This window comes from Vicugna pacos, chromosome 7 (genome assembly GCF_048564905.1).
Source record: "Vicugna pacos chromosome 7, VicPac4, whole genome shotgun sequence".
Lineage (NCBI taxonomy): Eukaryota > Metazoa > Chordata > Mammalia > Artiodactyla > Camelidae > Vicugna > Vicugna pacos.
Genome location: NC_132993.1, coordinates 77,451,486 through 77,475,006, shown reverse-complemented (window position 1 = coordinate 77,475,006; position 23,521 = coordinate 77,451,486). Strand labels below are relative to the sequence as shown.

The following is a 23,521-nucleotide window of genomic DNA, read 5'->3' as shown; positions in this document are numbered from 1 at the left end:
GTAAAGATTTATCCAAAACCACCACATCCAGAAGGTTTTATAGATAAATTGTTCCAAATATTCAAGGAGAAATTAATTTTTTCATTTTTAAGCTATTTAAGAGCATGGAGAGAATATAGAAATCTTGTCAATTTTACAAAGTTACCATTAAAATGATTAAAAAATTTAAAAAACATCATAAAGGCAGAAACTACACACACATGTCTTATGGAAATATATATATGAATTAAAAATTAGAGAATAAAATACTAGCAAGATATTAAAAGAACCATACACCCTAAGAAAATAAGATTTATTCTAGCAATTTAGAGATGGTTCAGCATTAGTATAATATTCTCAAGGTTCGTCCATCTTGTAGTCTGTAACAGGATTTCCTTCTTTTTTAAAGAATGAATAATACTCTGTTGCACACTACATTCTATTGTATACCTCATTCTATTGTACACCACATTTTCTTTATCCATTCATCTGTTTATGGACACTTGTGTTGCTTCTACCTCTTGGCTATTGAGAATAATGCTGCAGGATACATGAGTGTGCAGACAGTTCTTTGAGATCCTGCTTTGAATTCTTTTGGGAAAAAAAAATCTCTGAAGGGCAAATAAAATATAGCTTCTAGCCAGAATCAGACTGTAAGCTGCCAATTTGCAATCCCTATTATCTTTTATTTATTTACCTTTATGGTGGGGACAATGGAAGGACAGTCTTAGCCCTGGCAGAGAAGAGAAAGCTCTGAACAGAGTCTAGTAGGATGAGGAGTTACCCAGATGCAGATGTTAAAGGCAGTTTATTCCAGACAAAATGAGCAGTACTAAGAAGCAAGTATGGGGAAGGAGGGCATAGCTCAGTGGTAGAGCACATACTTACTATGCATGAAGTCCTGGGTTCAATTCCCAGTACTTCCATTAAAAAGTTAATAATAAAATTTTAAAAAGAAAGTATGGGAGAAAACAAGTGGCTGGAGAGGTCTGAATTTGGGCTGGCAGTGAAGGATAGCCATGATGAAAGGCAGGATGGTTATATTGGTTGTTTGCAAGTAAATATCATTGGAATTAAATGTCTCTGACTTTGAGGATAGCATCACTTGTGCTCCCAGGTTAAAAGAGTCTTGAGGTGAGGTGAAGGTGCTAAACCAGGCATCTAGCTCCCAAAGAGCATAGCAGAGTGAAAAGTAGACACAGATGACAGCCCCAAGTGATTATGGATGAAATTATCTAGAAAGGGAGTTCCACGAGGTCATGAGGCATTAATCTGGATTTGGCAATGGGGAGGAAGGTGAATGTGGTTCTTAGAGGAAGTGCTCTGAGAAGAATATTCCTGGGCAAAGTGGAGCCCTAGTTAATTGGGCTTCACCCAGTCTTACTCTGCAGAGGAGCCAACTGCCCACTCACGACAAAGAGTTATCATTGTGCCTTGATGGCATCTGTAGGTAGGGAATGGGAAACAACGGGAAGCAAGATGGGGTCAGAGATGTACCGTATGGGAGGATTGCGGGGTGAAGTGTCTTGTGGGCATCCCTCAGGGGGCAAGATGGACATTCCACTTCGTGGTTCATGTGTCAAGACTGATGTGGTCCAAGTGGGTATGAAACGTTTATTACTCACACAGTGAGGCTTTCTTGGGAGAGTAGGACAAACTCCTAAGTAGGTCTGAAAATGGCTGGAGAGAGCCAGAAGGGGAGACTGACTTGGGGCTCTATAATGGTTAGAATGTGGAGCTGGGCTGAAGGTTCCCTCACGCTGGCAAAGATTTTCTAGGTTTTAACTTCCTACCACTGCTGAAGGTGGGAGCACCTGGGCTTTCTTATCAACTTGCTCAGATGAGGCATAAGGGAAAGGGAGAGTGCAAGGCTTGAAGCTGTCAGCCATCAGAGATCAAAAATGAGGGGCAGACTCTGTTTAAAGTGCCAGAGAGCATTGGTGAGCTCAAGAGAATTAAAAGCACAGGGGTGCCCATCAGACATCTGCTTAATCCCTTGAAGACATGAGTAACCAGGGACGTTGGAGGCCAAAACTATAGCTCATGTGAAATGTTGGAATGTTTATTATAATTTTCCATGTTTCTCATTTATATTATTTCCAGTCTGTTTTCTGTACGGGTTATCAGACAATTCACATAACAAAAAGGGCCAGTAATCTTGTCATCACGGGTAGTGTGTGTGTGTGTGTGTGTGTGTGTGTGTGTGAGTGTGAGATATAGCTGATAGGTGCTCAGCATCTATTTCCATCTTATTTGCATGTCTTCTGATACTGCAGAGGCTGGAAACAGGAAATCACATTTGCTTTACTCTTCTGGATGAATTTTATTATGTACATATTGCTTTATGTGTAGAAAGCAGAAGTGAAGCCATCTTCCTTCTGTTTTCTGGCTGAATTCCTGCTGATGAGCCAGATCTTGGAGCAGGGTGGGTTTCTGAAGTGGTTCTAGTGTCCAGGAACCAGCTTCGTGGGCACTGATAAGCTGTTGTCGTGTGGCAGCAGTAGGCTCCTCATCCTTCTTTTCTGATCGCTGCATCACAGCTGTGGTTGTGAACCACATGATGTATGAACTCAGATCCTGTGTCAGCCTACCGATTGCCCACTCTCCTGATTGTTACAGAGTTACTAGCTTGCCTGGCTGGCCAGTTCTGCATTGTTCTGGGGGTTATTCCTGGAGGTCCAGCCTAGAGCCTGCCCCTCCAGCCATTCTAGTTAACTTGCAGACACCCAGTTCCCTGTATTACACTCCGTTGTGCTTAATACAGCAAGATTGGTTTCTGCTTCTGGCCTTGAACTTTATTGTTATTGTGTGTTTGTGTTGGTAAGGGGAGCCTGGTTTGGGAGCAAGGGAAGTGTGGAGATTATGTCAACTCCAAACCGTGTTTTGAGATGGGGAAGTGTAGGGGCTTCACAGGTGTGAGAGACTGGTGGCCTTTTTAGAAAGAAACCTGGCTGATCTTAGGGAGATCAGCTGGGACCTGAAATGGTGCATTGTATCAGTGGTGGGGTGAGGCGGGAAAGCCTTTGGGGTTCCCAGACATCTTCCCTCTGACTCCCCTGAACTTGGAGCTACAAAAGAAGAGGGATTTAGGACAGTTTCTTCAATCAGTAGATAAAGATGTTTAGTATTTTACTGATTGTTCTGAATATTCATTGATTTGCTTCTAAATTTCTGGAAACTTATGTTATAGAGTTCAAGCTTGTACTGCTCACCATATGCATGATAGGCCAAACAATGGAGAGACGAGGCGCTGGGGCTAGGAATAGCGACTTTATTTGGAAAGTCCACAGACCAGGAAGATGGTAGACTAGTGTTCCAAAGGACAACCTTAACGTGACTTAGAATTCAGGCTTCTTTTATACTAAAAGGGGAGGGAGTGTGGCTGGTTGCTGCAAATTTCTTGGTGCTGGCCAGACCCCAGAGGGGATATGATAATCCTTTGTTTTTGCAACTGTCCACATAGGTCTGGTCAAGATGTTCCTGTAAACCTTCAACAAGGCAAATATTATTCTCTGTTCTGCAACTTTTTATCTTTATATGAATGGAAAAGTGGTAAACCTTAAAAGGCCAAGCCTTGGAGGCGGAGCCTTGAGAAAGGGCTATTGTGTATATTTCAGGCTGTAGGCAACGTTCCTTTTCACAGGTGCAGAGCTAGCGTGTCTAAGCACAGGCAACAGAGCACAAAGGTTAGAGCTAAGGGAATAGATCCAATATGGAGTCAGGTTTGTTCTTCTCTGTTACATTTATTCTTCTAGTAGTTTTTATATTCTGAGTGCAGTCACAATATACTTGAAAAACTCCTTTTCCTTTTTCCTTTTCTCCTCCATAGAGGAGAGGTGGGAATAGATCCAATATGGAGTCAGGTTTGTTCTTCTCTGTTACATTTATTCTTCTAGTAGTTTTTATATTCTGAGTGCAGTCACAATATACTTGAAAAACTCCTTTTCCTTTTTCCTTTTCTCCTCCATAGAGGAGAGGTAACTTGATATGATCTCAATTTGAACTCATGCAGCCATCCCTGAATTTAGTAGAATAAAAATGAAGTTTGCCTAGGGCAAATGTAGTGACAATTTCTAAGATTTTTAAGGATATATTGATACCTTAATTCTATCTCATACAGTACTAGCAGGGTAAATCATTCTTTGATTCTGATTTTCTTTTAAATTAAAATATAGTCGATTCACAATGTTGTGTTAATTTCTGGTGTACAGCATAGTGATTCAGTTATGTATATATATATATATATGTATATATTCTTTTTCATGTTATTTTTCATTATAGGCAATTACTGGGTATCGAATATAGTTCCTTGTGCAATACAGAAGAAATTTGCTTTTTATCTATTCTATATACAGTAGTTAATATCTGTAAATCTTAAACTCCCAGTTTATGCCTCCCTACCTCTTTCCCCTCCTAGTAACCCTAAGTTTGTTTTCTGTGTCTGTTAGTCTGTCTCTGTTTTGTGTCCTGTTTTTAGATTCTACATGTAAGAGATATCATATGGTATTTTTCTTTCTCTTTCTTACTTACTTCATCAGTATGTGATCTCCAGGTCCGTCCATGTTGCTGTAAATGGCATTTTCCTTTTTTATGGCTAAGTAGTATTCCATGGTATATACATACCACAACTTCTTTTTTTAACATTTTTTATTGATTTATAATCATTTTATAATGTTGTATCAAATTCCAGTGTAGAGCACAATTTTTCAGTTATACATGAACACATATATATTCATTGTCACATTTTTTTCTCCGTTAGCTACCATAAGACCTTGTATATATCTCCCTGTGCTATACAGTATAATCTTGTTTATGTATTCTACAATTTTGAAATCCCAGTCTATCCCTTCCCTCCCTCTACCCCCTTGGCAACCACACACAACTTTATCCAGTCATCTGTCAATGGACATTTAGGTTGTTTCCATGTCTTGGCTATTGTAAATATTGCTGCTCGAGCATTGGGGGTGCATGTATCTTTTCAAACTAGAGTTCCCTCTGGATCTATGCCTAGGAGTGGGATTGCAGGATCATAGGGAAGTCTAGCTTCAGTTTTTTAAGGAATCTCCATACTGTTTCCCATAATAGCTGCACCAGACTGCATTCCCACCAGCAGTGAAGGAGGGTTCCCTTTTCTCCACAGCCTCTCCAGCATTTGCCATTTGTGGATTTTTGAATGATGGCCATTCTGACTGGTGTGAGGTGATGCCTCATTGTAGTTTTGATTTACGTTTCTCTGATAATTAGTAATATTGAGCATTTTTTCTTGTGCCTATTGGCTATTTGTATGTCTTCATTGGAGAAATGTTTGTTTGGGTCTTCTGCTCATTTTTTGATTAGATTGAGTTATATGAGCTGTTTGTATATTCTAGAAATTAAGCCCTTGTCAGTCACTTCATTTGCAAATATTTTCTCTCATTCTGTAGGTTGTCTTTTAATTCTGTTTGTGGTTTCCTTTGCTGTGCAAAAGCTTATAACTTTAATTCGGTCCCATTTGTTTATTTTTGCTTTTATTTCTATTGCCTTGGTAGACTGCCTAGGAGGACATTACTATGATTTATATCAGAGAATGTTTTGCCTATATTCTTTTCTAGGAGGTTTATGGTGTCTTTGTTTTATGCTTAAGTCTTTAAGACATTTTGAGTTTATTTTTGTGTATGGTGTGAGGGAGTGCTCTAACTTCACTGATGTACATGTGGGCTGTCCAGCTTTCCCAACACCACTTGTGGAAGAGACTGTCCTGTTGGTTTATAAACTTTCATTGATATCTTCTGGTAAAAGTAACTTATGACAGTATCAAAAGCTGCAGAATAGATGTCAGCAGCTTGGGAGAAAACCCAAAGTCAATATTAAAATATTAAGTGGCTTTCTAAGGCAGGCTGAGTAAGCACTCTTTTAATAGATGCTGTATATTGCTAATAGTCTGAGAGCACAGAAATCAATACTGTCTGGGAAAAGATGGAGATCAACAACTTTGGGTCCAAGAGAACTCAGAAGAGTTGGACTTTGTAAGGAAGTTTTAGAAATATTATGGCTAATTTATTTCATTTATATTTTCTTTTTTATATATGTACAACAGTGAAATATAATAAAATATCTAAGCCAAAATAGCTCTTTCAATTAATATAACAAATTTTAAGCTATAGGAGGGCATTTTGCCTTAATTTTTCAGCATGTTTTTCTTTGTGGTATACAATATAAAGGTGCATCTTAGTACACTGAGATTCAGTGAAGTGTGGTAATTCCAGAAGTTTTCTTTCTTTTTTTGTTTTTGTTTTTTTTAATAAAAGTCACGTTCCTTGTAGGCACATACCCCATTTCTGCTTCTTGGAGGCAGTTACTTTTTAATCTTTTAGATGTTTCTTCTGGTTTTGCTTCTTTTTCTCTAAGTTGCATCCTTATACTGCTTTCTTCCGATTTTCTTTTCCAGTTAGATCTATCTATTGAATTGTCATTATAGAAAATAAGTATTTAATAAGTATTTCATGCTCTCTTATCACCTCCCACCCCTTAAGACACCATACACACCCTCCTTTCCTTATCTTCCCAGTACAGTTATATTACACTTCTTAGTTAGATCAGTATTCACCATTTACAATATTATAGTTGTATTACCAGTATTGCCACCTGAGCCATATAGTGTACTTATTAATGTATTAATTCATTTCCTTTCTTGTGTAATTTTTTTGTTTTCCTGTAATTAACAACCTCCCTCACTTGTTCGTTTAGTTTTATATATCTCTGTCTTTCAATATTTCGTGTTGAAACTGTTTGGAAATTCTGTGTCTTTTCTCAATATATTTAAATGCTCACATATCCTATTAATTTTATTGTGGGGGTAGTATTTCTTTGACTGTGACTTGTGTTGTTCCCATCCGGACTGGGTGCTCTCTAGACCTGTATTAGCTGCCATCCTAACATTTCCATTTGCTATCACCCTGTGGTTTCCCTCACATCTCTTTTCTGTTAGGTCTCAAAATTCCTGTGTTGCATGCTTTCCTCTCTCTTGGCTTACTTTTTAGTTTTGGTGGAGTGCATGTTCTAGTAGCTATCTCAGAAAGGATGCAGAAGTAAATGTTTTGAGACCTGGTATGTCTTAAAATGACTCTAGTTTCCTCTATCACCTGATTGATATTTCTTGTGAGTGTGGAATTCTAGGTTGAAGTAAATTTTCCTCCAAATTTTAGGAGCATTGTTCATTCATTATCTTTTCGCTGCTAGTTTTGCAATGGAAGTCTGATGCCATCTTGATTCTAGATTACTTGAATCTAATCCTCTCACCCCCACCCTGGGTAATTTAGAGATTCTCTTATCTTCTGGACTCTGAAATTCTGTGATACTGTGCTGGGCTCTCAGTGGACTCTCACAATTAAAAAAAATTATCTTTAAATTCTGGGAAGTGTTTCATTGATAGTTTCCTTCCTTTGTTTTTTCTCTTCTCTTTTTTCTAGAATTTCTCTGATTTATTTATTTATTTTTTTGGAGGGGGAGGTAATTAGGTTTATTTATTTAATGGAGGTATTAGGGACTGAACCCAGGACCTTGTGTATGCTAAGCATACACTCTGCCACTGAGCTACACCCTCCTCCTTGAACTCTGATTTAAATGCTGGATTATCTAGATTCCAACATCTGAAGTTTTACTTTCTAGGATATTTCCTCAATTTTGTCACTTACCTCTTCTACAGAGTTTTGTATTTCTGATACCACTTTTAAATTTCTTTTGTTCTCTGAATGTCCCTCTTCATAACTTTCTATCCCTATTTGTGAATGCATCATCTTTTCTAATTTTTCCTAAGAATATCAGTTACAATATTTAGAAATTATTTTTTTAAATTGTGTTTCTTCCCAATTAGCTTTTGATTTGTTGTTGTTGTTTGTTTTGGATTCTGTCTTTCACACTGGAGGGTTTCCTCAAATATTTGGTGATCTTTGGCTGTTTGCACATATTTACAAGTAGGCACTAAAAGCTGATTCAAGGCTCTGTGTAGGGAGGCTGGGCTTTGTGTTGGAGGGCTTTGCTGTGGGTCCCAGACAGTTTTACTGTGGAACTCCCAACTATCTCATTGTCTAGATATCTCTTCTCCTGATCTGATCTCTTTTCCCAGAGAGGAATCTTCCAACCAAATACAGCTTATGACGCCTCTTGTAAAGTCTCTTTTGATCTCATTGGACATTTCTGCACAGGTGGCACTCAGTATCTTTTACGAATTCCTGATGCAACACCTATAAAACCTAGGTGTTGGTGTATAGAACACGTCATTAAACTGTTTATTTATAGATTTTTTTGGGGGGGATATTAATCTTAAAACTCTGTAATAGAAAGTAGGTGCCTTGTTAGTCATTCCTATGTCCTCTAGCAAATGCCTGGCACACATTTGTCCTCAATAAATATTTCTTGAATATATATGCATCAGGCACTGTATTAGGTTGTGGAGTGGGTGAGATGGGGTGGAAATGGGATTTAAAATGTGGGCCAAAAAACCCTTTTCTCTGAGAAATATTGTCTATCCATACCCAGAGGATACTTAAGGCCAAAATTTTTATCTCAATTTAGCTTTGGCTTTTGCTTATATTTTTACAATTTAAATTCTGAAACTTTCCTTCAAATTGATTCTTAAATTCATTAAAATTTTATACTCTATAAAATTTTAAATAATAGTCTTAAGCATCCAGAAAGGCAGGCTGTCCCCCAACTGATGAACATAACCTTGTTTGAGATTTTTCAGGAATGATGGTTTTGTTTTCGTCATCATAGACTAGACATGGCACTGAACAACTTGAGTTGTAACATTTAAAAAATAATGAAATGGTAGTATACCCTTGCACAACAAAGGCAGAGGGTGTTAAGTATCTGTAAATGGTGCTAAAGTATTTATCACCAATTGCCCACAGTCATGCTTGGTCATTTCCTCCCCGCTCTTGCTCTGTTCAGATAGCATTAAAAGAATGTATCAAACATCATAACCCATTGTGAAACTGCACATGTCAGCATAAGAAAAATAAATACTACTTTCTTAATCATAGTAAAAGGTATTTTTTAGAAATTACTTGCTTATCTTTTTTTCATCTTTTACTCAGTCCCACACCCTTCCCCCACACATGACTACTAACTAAGTCAGAGTGAATCCTCCTGTTGCTTCCTGCTCAGCTGAATCAACACTCCTGGAGGGTGTGACTAATAAAAGCCACAGCCCATAGTTACACTTGACTTCTGAAAATCCTGGTTAGCTTAAAGGACATAATTATAAGTGCCCACACTTACAGAATGAGTAAGTTGATAGAAAAACACAGACCTAATCAGTGACTGTTAACTTATTTGGCTTTATTTATTTTATTTTAGTTTTGATATTGACTGATGACTTAGCTATTCTGAGATCATGAGGATGTAAACAAAAATATTTGGTTTATAGGCTCCTTAATGGCTTTTTGCTTTCCTGTTCATGGCTCAAAATAAGGAGGAATAGAGAAAAGGAAAAATGTGATTTCTGAAAGGCAGTCTAACAGAGAGTATGTCTCGGAACATTATTTTATAGCTAATTGTTATGGAGATCAATTGATCTCCAAGAAAAAGGAGTGTTTCCTCTATCCAGAAACATAAGAATCTCTTCAATAATGTCATTGTGCTTCTGTCATTGAACCATGAGTAGACTTTTAATTTCCCCCAAGAAGAGGTTCCACCGAAAGAAAGTCACATGTATCACTTCACGTGCCCCATCTTGACTGACACCCGTGCCCATAAAGTTCACTTCCTTTTTCAGGTGCCCACCCCAGACCAATACGCCAGGCAATACTGGTACACTGGCCACCCCAGACCAATACGCCAGGCAATACTGGTACACTGGCCACTCCCTGGGCCCGATGGAGATAAAAGGTTTAGTGAATTGACCTATTTTCTTCCATCACAGGCAAGACCCTTGACAACATAATCTTAAACCTTCTGTTTTCAGTTCCTCATATTCCCTTTAGATCTCGGCTCCTTGTACTCTCGCTTCTGTCTTCAAAACTCATTTGAACTTGTCTCAGAAAAGCCATTGTTGATGTCCTAGTTGACAAATACATCACACTATTTCTGCCCTTATGTCTCATGAATTGTTAAAAGCAATTGATATAGTTGACAACCTTCCCTTCCCTTAGACCTTTCTGTTGGTTTTCCTTCTAATGCTTCAGTCAGTCCTTCTTAACTTCTTCTTTCCCATTTTTTTCAATTTCTCTATCACTATTGGTTTTTTTCTCCAGAGCCTTTTACTATGCTAAAGTTTCTGCCATATTAAAGGAAAAATCTCTCCCACAAACTTGCAATCCCTCTTAGAGATCACCCTACATTTTATCCACTTCATTATTTAACCCCATAAAAGAGTATAAAACATTTCCTACATGTCTTCATTGCTCATTCACTTTACAGCTCTCCATAACCAGGCTTATAATTTATCAATCTGGTGACATGATTCTGGTAAAGTCATCAATGAGCTTCTAGCTCTTTATAATCCTCACTTTATTTAACTTCTCTTTCCAGCACTTGACCATATTGATAACTTCCTTCTCGGAACTCTCTCTTCCTTGGCTTTCATGACATTCTCTTTACTGATTCTCTTGCCTCTCTGGACATGCTTTTTTCAGACTCCTTCTGTTCGACTGCTAACCCCTAAACACATGTTTCCCATCATCTTGGTGCTTTTCTCCTCTTAGCTTTTAGGCAACCCTAGAGTAAGTTCACCCTTTTCCATGCCTGTAACCACCCCAAACATGCTGATGACCAGTATGTCACCTACACAGTTCAGCATCTTATACCTTTGTCTTCTGCTAAGCAGTCTTGCTTTTGACTCCAGCCAGCTGCTCTGAGACACGTATGGCAACATCCCTCATAGCACCCTTCTTTGTTTGGCAGATTTTTTCTCAGGGGGCCCTTTTCCTAGACTCAAAGGCCATGATACTTTATGTTTATTTCACTCTCAATCCCCAGGGCCCCTTTCTCCCTTTAGAAATATAGTTCTTTTACCCCTATAGATTAAGCTTTGAAAACAGATTTCTAAGGCAAGGAGAGATCAGACCTTGGGATGCACTGCTTGGTTTCTGAGGTAGGAATTTGAGGCTGGGGAGGGAAAAATACGTATCTCATTGGATGTTCTACCATCACGTCAAATATAAGACGTCCAAAATGAATTTTGCTACCCTCTCCCATCACATCCTATGCCATATCTGCTTCTTTTCCTTTATTTTCCAAGCTGGTGAATTTTTATCACCATCTACCTAGTTACTCAGGCCAGAGTCCTGTGTGCCATCTTGGGCTCCTCACTCCTCCTCATCTCCCTTGTCCAGCCAGTTCTGATGATTCTATTGTCTAAATGCCTCTTAAAACCACCTTCTTTGCATGGTCCTCGGTGTCTCTGCCTCTATCCAGGTCCTATTTGTCTCCTTCCCTAGCTATTTCCTCTAGTATTGCTTCCTCCAGTCTGTCCTCCACACTGTTGTCAGAGGGATCATTTCATTTCAGGTCTGGTTATATTTATCTCCTACTTAAAAATCCTTTGATGACTAACTTTCCTGTGGCTTAATGGGAAGTTCAACCTTCTTAGTGTCCTGTGCAAAGCCTTTCATACTCCTCCCTGTCTTCCCTGTGGTCTCATCTCTTGTCAGCCTCTGCATCTACCCCATCCATCATTATCTCTAGCCTCCGTGTCTTCCTCTTCATGTTGGTTTCTCTGTCTGTAATGCACCTTCCCCCACCTCACCCTTCCCCACCTGTTGCCTCCACCAACATCCACTCATCAGGATCATGCAAATTAAAACCAGATGAGATACCACAGCGTGTCTACCAGAATGGCTAAGTGAAGGACATTTACAATAGCCAGTGTTGGTGAGAATGTGGAATCACTAAAACACAAATACATTGCTGATTAAGAGAGTAAGTCGGCTCAGCCACTTTGGGAAAGCTAAACATAGTCAGAAGCATGTAAGAATCAGTTCCCATTAGAAATAGTTGGCTTCAACTTCATGTTCCCCTAGCATTTTACTGTGACATTTATCACATTTTATTGTTCTTGTTTATTTGGTTTTTTTATTAGTTTTTCCCACTGGACTGCTAGATATGTCAGGAACAAGGTCTGTGTTTTCATGTCTGTATTCTGAGAGACGAGAACAGGCCTGTCCCATGACGGATGCACCATAAATGCTTGCTGAATGAATTACATGTATACTTAAAAGAAACGGAAGTTCATGCTTGATGGCAGGTCTCAGTAAAATTCCTTAAGTCTATGAACCTGTATGATTTCTTCTGATAGGAAGTGAAAACTGTGTAGTGCCAAATGTTTCCCCTTTTGCATGAATTTTCAGAAAACTCTATAGCTTGAAAAATCAGACTTGAAACTATCAGCACCAATACACCTTCTAGAAAAGCAGCATGTCATATTACTCACCTCGCAGAAATTGTCAGACGAAGAGTAAAGTGACATCAAGAGCCGTGAAGTGAAAGGTCAGCCTAGATTAGTGATGTCAATAGGAGCATCATGGGGTAAAAAGTACCTTAGATTCATACCTGATGACTTTATTATCTGGCTTAAAATAGACTGAAATGTAAAGTGAGACACTGACAATCAAATACGGTAAAGATCATCTAAGCAAACGAAGGGAAAAGATGCTGCCAGCTACCTGAGATGAGTTATCTGGTGCACCAAAGTGATGGATTTAGCTCCACATTTTCTGGAAAATAAGATGAAAAAGGGAGCAATTAAATGATATAGCTTTCTGTTTCTGTTGAAAGGATGCATAAATTCACACTCAAAGATCAACCAGCTCATACACGACAGAGCCAGAGTTTGAACTCACCTGCTCCCAGAGCTGGCGTTCCTTCCAGCACTCCAGGCTGCCACCTCCTCCCACGGTGGGAGGTGTGTTTGTGCTGGTCACAGCGCATCTCATCTGGGGAGCAAGGCTGCCCCCCAGAATAGTGAGGTTGGTTATGTAAATTTCAGATTGTCGGTGACAAGGAGTGTATGATGAAAACCTTAAAGGACTGTCATAAATGAAGACTGAGGTATATCAAGTTTATTTAAACTACCTCTACTACTTTTGATAAAAGAGTGGAATCATAAAATTCGTAATCCCTTGGTGCTCTGTCATGTTTCTAAGAGTGAATGGAAGATGTGACTAAGAGACCTTGTTTCATGAGTGCACCAAGGACGAACTTTTCTCTCTAGTCAGTGCACCTGTAACCTTTTAAAAAGAGGAAAGGAGAGAGAAAGAATGATTTGACAAGAGATGTGTCTCATCCATTTCTTCCTTCTGGAAGACTCTCTTCTACTCAAGTCACTGGTATTTTGCCCACATCTTTCCTCCACTTCCAGAAGGCTGCAGTTAGGAAGGTAGTTCAGACATCGAGTCAGGAACATCCTTCTTTCCACCCTGCTTCCTCATTGTCTTGCACAGCACCCTGTACCTAATGGCAGCTAATCTAAGTACAGTGAGGAAAGGAAGCCAGTAAAGCAACCATGAGTTCTTTCCTGGTAACAAAAAGCACACACAGATTGACTGCAGGGCAGGCATTGTCAGATCAATGCACTAGACAACTTGTTTTCTACTTTGCTGTCATCTACATTATCTTTCTGGTCCCAAGTTATGCTTGGGAACAATGCATCTGTGTCATGTATCTGGGGCTTGATGTCGTGGGGAGGGAGTGGGGAAGAAAGGAGGAATACACCCTCCAGTGTAATCCTGCTTTGAGAATCAAGCAGAATTCAACTGAATTAAAACTAGTTCTCTAATAGAACTTAGAGAAAAGTGATGTTGAGAATTCAGTACCAAACTGCATTTAAAAATAGCTCTTGTACAAAATATCATGCCAGTTTGAGCTCCTACCCAAACTGGATTTATTGTATAACGTTGGAATGTAGAATTGAAAATTCCTTGGTGAAAATCATACAGAAAAGGTGGCATGACACATAATCTTTTAAAAAGCTAAGAAAATGTGGTGTCTATTCGCCTCTGGTAACTTCACCAAAGTAAAAATGTAAAGGCATAATTCCCTAAAGACTAGAAGAGTGAAAGAGAAGATGATTGCAACAATACCTGGGGAGTACAACAAGCCAGTGGTGAGACCACAGAAGGCTGAAGACTAACCTAACAGTGAAGAATGCTTAGGAGCAGGTAAAGCTTTGCTGCAGAGCCTCCAAACTCCCCAGAAACTGGATCTGAAAGGGAACTGGGTTGAAACTTGAAATGAGAATTACTAGGTCCTCTCCCCATATTCCCTACCAGGAAACTACTCCCCTCCCAGCCTGGCAGGAGATGGAAAGTGACTCTGAGTCAGAAGGACTCTGGCCTCAGGGACAGCAGACACACCTGTGGGCGGAGCACGGCCGTGAAAACAGGGTAAATCTATGTATTGGATGGAAGAAATTCTTTCTTCCTGCAGCTTCCACAGCTCCAAAAATAATGCTGACAGAGAGGCTTACACACCCCAAGCAGGAATTTGGAGAATTTCTCTTCGGGGGACTGATAAACCCAAGAGAAAGACCAACAGATACTGATGGTTTGGGATTCCCAACAAATGACTGCATCCTTGTCCAATCAGTGAAGTTTAAACGTCCTATACACTCACCAACCATTCTTCAGTGCTTCATCTTTAAATATGGTCAAAGATCCAAGGACCACCAGAAACTGAGGAAAAAAAAATCTAACATGAAATAGAATGTACAGAAATGAAGGGGAAACTTTTTTAAAAAGGGACTTGGAGGATACTTAGACAAGGCAGGGAGCAGAAAACATTAGAAAATTATAATTAAAATTTGAAAGGTAAGAGAAAATAATACATACACAAAAAGAAATACGCAGAAAACAACAACAATATCTTTAAAATTAAGTATATGACAGTAGAAGTGAAAAATGTATATTTTCATTTGTATATATTGCAACCTTCTGGAATAGAAGAGTTAGACAATAAAGATGAGGAGACATTTCAGTATACAAAAAAAGTAATAGAGGTAGAAAGGAGAAATAGAAGGAAAAGTAGCCAAAGGAAAGATGTTCCAGAAATAGAGAGAGAGGAAAACAGAAAGGAGGAAATTAATTAAGAAATAGTACCCCAAATTCCCAGAATGGAAAGATCTGAGTTTCCATATTAAGTACCCAGCATGATGCAACAGAACAATAATCATCAGTATTTGGACCTCTGAGAACAGAATGAAGATGCTAACACTTCCAGAAAGGAAGAAGAGGTCATATACAAGGGTTCAGGAATCAGAATGGCATTAGTCTTCTCAGCGGTAACATTGGAAGCTAGAAGAAAATAGAACAATCTCCTTAAAATGCTGAGGGAAAGTGCTTACCAATCCAGAATTTCATTCCCAGTCAAACTTTTCATCAGTTCTGAGAATTAGGTACAAAGCTCTCCCAAAATTTAACTCACATGCACTTTGTTTTTCAAGAACCAACTGAAGGAGGTGTTTCCTTAAACAAAGGAGTAAACCAGGAAAGAAGATGATGACATAGGATCCAGATATCCAAGGAGATCCAACATAGGAGAAAGACAAGGGAATCCCCAGACTGGGGGTAAAGAGAAAGCCCAAAATGTCAGCGGGGAATCAGGTCAAGAGAAACACTAATTCAGTTTGGCACAAGAGGGCTGAGAAGATCAAGAGGGAAGTCTCTAAGAAGTAATGAAACCGACGTTTTGCCAGATGTCTTTAACAGTTTTGACAGAGTATTTATAGTTCTATTGAAAGTCTATATATGAAAGAGAGTTATACGTGGAAACTAAAGAAATGAAAAAGAAGCTATTAATAACTCCAGGGCAACAAAAAAAAGTAAGCAAGCAGATTTATAATCATATTACCCTACATGTTCAGCTGGAAGTATTAATCATGTAGTCATTTAATATAAATACTGACAATTAATCTAAACATAATTTTAATGCTAATGGGATTAGGTGTTGGAGTACGGTGTGTGTGCGCATTTGAGTGTGTGTATGTGTGTGATGTAAGAGAGCTAAGTTATACTCATCTTCCATACGAAAAAAGTCCATAGAATGTATTTAAGATGAAAAAAGCCAAGAAACAGTAAAAGCATACTATTTTGTAATATGGAGCTAACCATTAATAACAACTACAAACAGAAAAATGATCTCTCACTTCTAAATTAATATAGGCTTTTACTACTTGCCTTGGAGAATGGAAATTGGGAAGGGAAGAGGTAACATTTGGAATTTCGATTTTTTTTTAAATTCAGAGAATGATTTGAGTTTGAAAACTATATTCAAGTATAACTGATACATAGTAACTTAAAAATCATGTAGAAATTAGAAAATTTGAGAACTGTAGCATCTCAGTGTTGGAAAAGATTTTAATACATCATTTGTTTCAAACTTTTTGGACCACTACTCACTGTTAGAATATATTCACATAACAACCTTGGATATATACACATACACACACATACACTTTCATCCTCTCTCTCTTCCCACACAACCAATATATATTTCATGAAACAGTAGTTAAGCTTACTATTTGTAATATGCTGATACTTTCCCCCCTCTATTCTATTCTATATTTTATTACGTATACACACACACACACACACACACACATATATATATATATATATATATATATATATACTTTTTTTTTTTTTTACTGAAGTATAGTCAGTTACAATGTTGTGTCAATTTCTAGTGCACAGTATAATGCTTCAGTCATACATGAACATACATATATTCACTTTCATATTGTTTTTTACCATCCTATTCTGTATTAAAAGTGTTGGATTGTGACATTAATTGATTTTGTAACCTGTAATTTGAAAAAAACTGATTGAGCCTGACCATTTGATGTTTTGGATGCCACCCATCACAGAAAACTTGCTGATTCCCACTCAGTACTCATCCTTTGGTCAGTTGTTCCAACAGGACTCTTGAAGTGGTCTGGGGTTGGACAGGGTCCAAGGAGACCATCTCACATTGGACCAGACAAGTCTCCTTTAGGGCCTCTGGAGACAAGCCTAGAAATTGGGATGGAACTAATGGATGGAATAGCTTTCTAGGTCCTACAGTACTACAAACGTTTTTATTAATACTCTTGCACATAGAGGTGCTCAGTAAATATTTGCTGAATTAGCTTTACTCATTCTAAAAGGCCCACTGAAACCTCATCGTAAGCACACATTCATTCTCTTCCTTTCTTCTAGCTGAGTAAATAGAGCTGATGGCTTCTGTGTGTGTTCCCATTTGACGTGGCAGAGATTGCTCCATTGCATCTTGAAGGGTTTAGTGCTTAGAATGCATCTGAAGCTCCATCACCAGTGCCTTTCTTTTTAAGGGTATTCATAGATCATTGCTCATTCAAGTGCATTCAGCTTCATTCACAGGGGATGGACTCTGGCAGACCAACCATGCAGGGCTTTTTGTTAAGCATACCCAGAGGATGCACATTTCAGACATCTTAATGGACTAGATCCTCACAAAAGAATGAAAAGCATTTGAAAACAGGAAACACAGAAGCATGGAATAATTTGGTTTAAGGAAAATGTAGGCTTCTGGACACTGTATTCTGCCTTTAATTCTTATACTTCAAATACTATAAATGAAGGCTGAACCCCTAATGCTATAAAGATTAGAGTCTGTCTTTGGTTGAAAAGTGGGTATAGCTGCAAAGCAATAAAAGATTTATGGGGATGGAGGGTATAGCTTGGTAGTAGAGTCCCTGCTTAGCATGCAGGGGATCCTGGGTTCAACCCTAGTACCTCCATTAAGAAAAAAGTAATAAATAAATAAACCTAATTACCACCCCCAACTAAAGTTTTCTGGAAAAAAAAAACATTTATGGGAAGCCTATCTGGTGTGCAGTGAACATAGGATATAATTTTAGCTGATTTACTCTTTTGTTACCGTGAATTTTCTTGGAAGTTTTGTAGAGGGAAACATAAGTTTTTAAGTATTTTTTAAAGCCAAGCAGACATTCATAAACATGTATTATATTATAAAGTTGTCAACCATTCTAGTGGCTTTCTGGTTGTCCTTTTCAGTTTAAGGTTGTGGAAATTGTACATATTTTGTACGTCTCCAAATAAAGCACACATCAAAGGAAAACATTTCTTCACATATGAACAATTTACAATCCCTTAGAAAAGCTTCACACAATCCTGAATGTCCATGGAGCGTATCACAAAAACTGCTGGTCTAGGGGAAAGCACATGGGAGACTTATTTAAAAACAGAAGGGTAATAGCTGTATGTCTGTACTTAGATTGTATACAAAACTCAGTTACAACCAACGAAGATTCCCAAAGAATGCAAGGCAATCTGGGAAAAGGGAGTGAAAGGCTGCTGCCGTAGGAAAGGTGCATAATAACGCATCATTTAGTCTCTAGTGAAGTGTCTCTCAAAGTGTTGTCTGTGGACCACTTTCATCAGAATCCCTTGAGGTGCTTGTTAAAACTGGGGGCTAAGTGACTCCATCCTGGGCTACTAAGTTAGAATATCTGGGAGTGAGGTCCAGGAGTGTATAGTCAAGAAGTCCCTCACGTGGTTCTGATGAACACTAAGCCAAAGAACCACCCTGATGATGGGGGTGTGTCCACAGACTGGTCATTGTTACCAATGCAGCTGGCACATTTCCTGCCTCCTTACCACTGTATGACAGGTAGACAATGTTGCAGGAAGGTCCTGGTGGCACAGCAAGAAATAGTGTCAGCCATCTAAATGGGAGATCCAGGTGACCTGGCTTGTGAGAAGCAGCAAGTTATTTCTGCAGGTCATTTAAAGTAATTATGCTAGAGTTTCGGAGTGACACAGTTGGAGGATACAGCAGGCTGGATGAGGTTCTGCTGAGTGTTTTCTGCACCTGGTAGGACCTCACCGTGGACAAGCAGATTGTTACTGCCATCAACTGAAAACTCCCACTGTAAGACTCAAGAAAACTGCAAGAAGTCCTAGTGTTCTTGGCTTTGAATCTACCTTTCATGCTATTGCAGTGAATTGTAACTTCTGTAAGATTCATGGGCCAGGCTGGGCATTTTGTCAAACCTAAGACCCAGTTTCTGAGGGATGACATCAGCTGCATAAACATCTTTAGAGGATGCCAAGTGAAAGGAAGATGGTATGGAAAACATGCCCACACATAAACACACACACACACACACACACAGAGTTGAAACTAAGGAAGAGACCAATCATTTGGATTGTTTTAGGACCCGAGTCTTAAAAGTAGGAACATTTGAGGAGGAGTTGTAATTACCCTCAAAGTTGCCTGTTGTGTAATTAGTGAATTGATATATTCATTCATTCAACAAATATTTACTGAACATCTAAATACCAAGTTACTCTGTTAAGAGTTGGAGGTTCAAAGGAAATTGTACTTGTCATGTCTTCAAGACTTTCGGGAAAGAGAAACATGAAAGCAACTACAAAATAATGTAATAAGTGCTTAAATGCAGATATGGAATAAAAAAGTTACACAGGGAGTAGTGCTAATGGTCTTAACAAAGCAAGATTAGAAAGTTCCCCCCCTTTTTTTTTTTACTATAATTCTACCTATCTCTGGTGGGTAATAATTTTTAGTTTTTTCTTTAGCATTTAAAATATATTAAAGAACAGCTTCTGCCTACTGGTCTTCAGATGGTTCACTGTAGATCCTGACTTCAAGGGTGGACAAGAGGCATTGACACACTATTATTGACATGAGGCTGCATTGGAGTTTCTGGTTTTCAAATCGAGGCCCAGGTGTTTTTAGTGATTTACAAGGATCCTCAGGGAATTCAGGGAAATGGTGTCCTGTGGTTTTAATCCTGTAATACGGTAATATTTTTTCTAACATTAACCATTTACTTAATATATTCCTCATTGGTATGCAATCAAAAGAATATTTTCTCTGTTGAGTTCTGCCCTACCTTTTTAATAGAATTGGTGCCCCTTTGGGGCTTTTGCCTCATAAATATAGTGCAGACATTTTGCAACTAAGCAAATAAACAAAAAGCAGAAGATCAGTTTCAAGAAGATAGAGTCAAAAAAGTGAAATGCTAGACGCCATCGTGACAAAGCTGTATCCATGGGAGTGTGTTATTCTCTGTTATTATTATTCCGAAATATATGCCCTGTTTCTCAAAGCACGAAAATAAACTTCACTTCCCTAAAGCTAGCCAAAGCTTGGTCAGTAGTGAAGTGGGAACAAATAGTACCACTAATATTAAAACCATGGACTTTGATTTGATAATGTTGAGGTTTCACAGAGCCCGAAGATTGCAGATTCACACATATTACAGAAGTACACAGGTTACAGAACCTTCTTGGCTTCAGCCCTTGCCGCTATGTTGAATGAGGACCCAGTGGTGAGAGAAGTAACAGGTTTTCAAGAACAGCCAGAGATCTGTAATTCTTTTAAACTTTCATGGTTATCAAAATTCTGTGCAGGTACAAAGGAAGCATTTCTGTGGATTCGCAACCCCTGACCAAGGCTATAGTCCTGTTTCAAAAAGAGGAGTTCGTCTTACAGAAGATCTTGGGAGAGTCCACATCCTTTCACTGAAAACCAATCATGTAGCTCAAAGTCAAAAAAATTTTCTTTTTACTTTTTTCTTGGTTTTCATGGTATATTACTTAAATTCATGTAGTAAAGCTTCCTACTCAGAGGCTGGTACTATGTTGAATAAAAAAATAAAACCCTCACCTCCCCCATTTTATACTGAGAAACTGATAGACTAAATACATGTAGTTTCAGGGGAGAAAAGGAGTCATCCTTATGAGTAAAGTGAAGTAATGATTATAATATAAAACTCCAGTAATAATACTTATCACAAAGCTGGCAGTGCTTTAGGTCAAAGTGATATTCTTGTAAGTTAAATAAAGGGTCTGGCTTGACTCTGAGATGGCTCTTAGTTACATGAAAGTTTATCTGGTTCTACACAGAATCCCTTTTCCTGCTCTGCTCCAAGTTCTGTCTGAACACTAGTAGAAACCCAGGCATTCTGATAGATTTATATGGCATCCCAGTAGATCAGAGTGAAAATATCCTGACTCTAAATGAAACTTCCTCCCTTTACCTGTTACCAAATCACCGTGTCCACGTGCTGGGACACGTGGGTGCTACGTCCACACTCTCAGGACCTCGGGATGCCTTTTGGAAGCATAAAGCCCAGGAGAGTTTGTAGAGCTCGTCCTCTTATCTGCTACTCCCTCTGGTCTAAAATCACAATAGCACTAAACTGCTGAGTAAGAGTCAGGAAATGTAACAGAATTCTGATCTTTTTTTCCCCATGAGACCACTTTGGTGCTTTCTTTGGAACTAGTAAATGCCAGATTCTTTCACAAGAAACATTCCCATTTAAAGATGACCTCACATATACTGGCACTGTAGAAGGTACTGGAGATAAAGATAAATAAGAAAATATCTGCCATTCAGATATGTACAGGAACTCACTAACCTTGCAAGACATTTTTCCATTTTTAAAAGGCTTTAATTATGGTAAAGTTCACTTTATTTACATAGTCATGGCAATGTAAATGCTGGATACAGATTTAGCCCAAATATATGATATAAGTGTGTTAGGAAGTAGAGAAAAGGAGAATCCACCTCTTGCATAGTAAGAAATACATGAATAATATTTAAAACAGGAGAATCAAGAAATAGCAGTAGAAGCATGTTATTTAGAAACATGGACAGAAGAAATGCCAGAAGTGTTGAAAACAGTTGCTTCTGGGAAATGAAAATCAAAGAGTGAGAAAGGTTCCCCAAAATCTGCTTATTAAAAATGAGCCCTCATCCTTTAGATCCCTAATTGCCCCTCAAGTCCTGGTATTTGTGAGCAGAAGGAAATTATAGTAACTGGACTTACTGTGATTATTTCATAATGTATAAAAATACTGAATCACTTTGTTATACATCTGAAACTAATATTGTATGTCAAGCATAACTTCATAATTTTTTTAAAAAGCATTAAAGAGAAGGAGTTGGTAAACATTTTCTGTAGAGAGCCAACCAGTCAGTATGTTAGGCTTTGCAGGCCACACAGCCCTGTTGGCACTGCTCAGCTCTGCTGTTGTAGCAGGAAAGCAGACACAGACAATACAGATGAGTGTGGCTGTCTCCAACAACATTTTATTTACAAAAACAGACTGTAGACTAGATGTGTCCATGACCATAGTTCACTGACGCTGCCTTAGAGCTAGGGCCACTGCATAAAGCTGAATAATCTGTACACAAAAATGAGCAGGGGGACAAGTGGGGACTGAAATGCAGCCACACTCTCTTCGCCATATTCTGTAGCAAAGCATGACACTCTGCCCAGAGACAGGCATTTTTTTCATTTACCCCATGGGGGTGCTTTTTTCTGATAATACAATACCTCCATGTCTAGTTGTTTCCTAGTTTAGAACCTCAGAGAACATGCAAATGTTAAAACGTTTGCAAGTCATTGATAACATCCTATATGAGACTCCTATTTTCCAAGTAGAATAATCCAAGCCAAGCCATCTGTCCTTTCTTTCCATGACCTACTGTTGAGTCACTTTATCTTCCACATCATTCTCCTGGGGAATGGGCTCCACTGTGCCAATGTCCCAGAACAATACACAAGACTCCAGGAGTGGTCTGAGGAGTGCAGAGCAATGGTGATTATGATTAATACAGTTGTAGGATCACATATGTTCTTGAGCAGCAGATGTCTCCCATGAACTTCAATTAAGCTCGCTGCCAACTGCACCCCCTTGATCCTTTAAACGTGTGCTGCTGTTATGATATCGTTCTCTTATGTTATACTTCAGCAGTTGAGTTGTTGGACTCCAGGTTTAGATGTTATACCTGTTTCTATGAAATTACATTTTAAAAGAATTGGTTCATTGTTTTGGATACTTTAGAAGGAAGTATTAACTATCTCCTACTGCTCCATGGAGTCTCTAAGTTTGATGAGCCCACCACCCATCATCTTATCTAAATCACAGATCAAGGTGCTGAAAATGGTAAAACTCAAAGTATAAAAAATTGCTTGTTCACAAACTAAACAGAAACTTGTCATTTAAAGCAAGGTATATGCCTATGTAAGTGCAATAATAAGAAACTAACTTTATATTGCTTCTGTAGATCTTAATTCCACATTTCAATTACTATATAAAAAGATACATAATAAAAGAGTTAATATTTTAATAGCTTACTAGACCAATATATTGTCTTTTAAATGTTTACCACTAAGAGACCACAAGAAATAAATAAGTGTGAGAGACCATGAAGGGATAATTCAAATAACAGGAAATGTAAGTTAAGAAATATAAGGTGAAATATTCACTCTCACTAGTAATAGAAGAAATATATGTTAAAATAATAATTAATAATTAATAACAGGCAAAAATGCTTAAAATATATGAAGCACCTATTTCTGGAAAGGTTGGGGTGAAACACATACTCATATATTGCTGAAAGCATTGTACCTTGGTTGTGATTTTCTTAGAAATCAATAGAGTAACATGTATTAAAAAGTTGAAATTTTTTTCTTACTTCTTGACCCAGGAAATTTATCCTAGGGAAGTAATGAAAAGGAGAAAAAAATGCAGAAGAGTTGCATTTGAACATT

At 38.4% G+C, this 23,521-nt stretch overlaps 1 non-coding gene across 1 annotated transcript; it reads left to right on the top strand.

Annotated features, from left to right (window-relative positions):
* The first annotated feature begins 832 nt into the window (after nt 1-832).
* TRNAS-ACU (transfer RNA serine (anticodon ACU)) lies at nt 833-905 on the top strand. The gene has a single exon. It is a non-coding gene; the product is annotated as a tRNA-Ser (tRNA).
* The last annotated feature ends 22,616 nt before the right edge of the window (nt 906-23,521 follow it).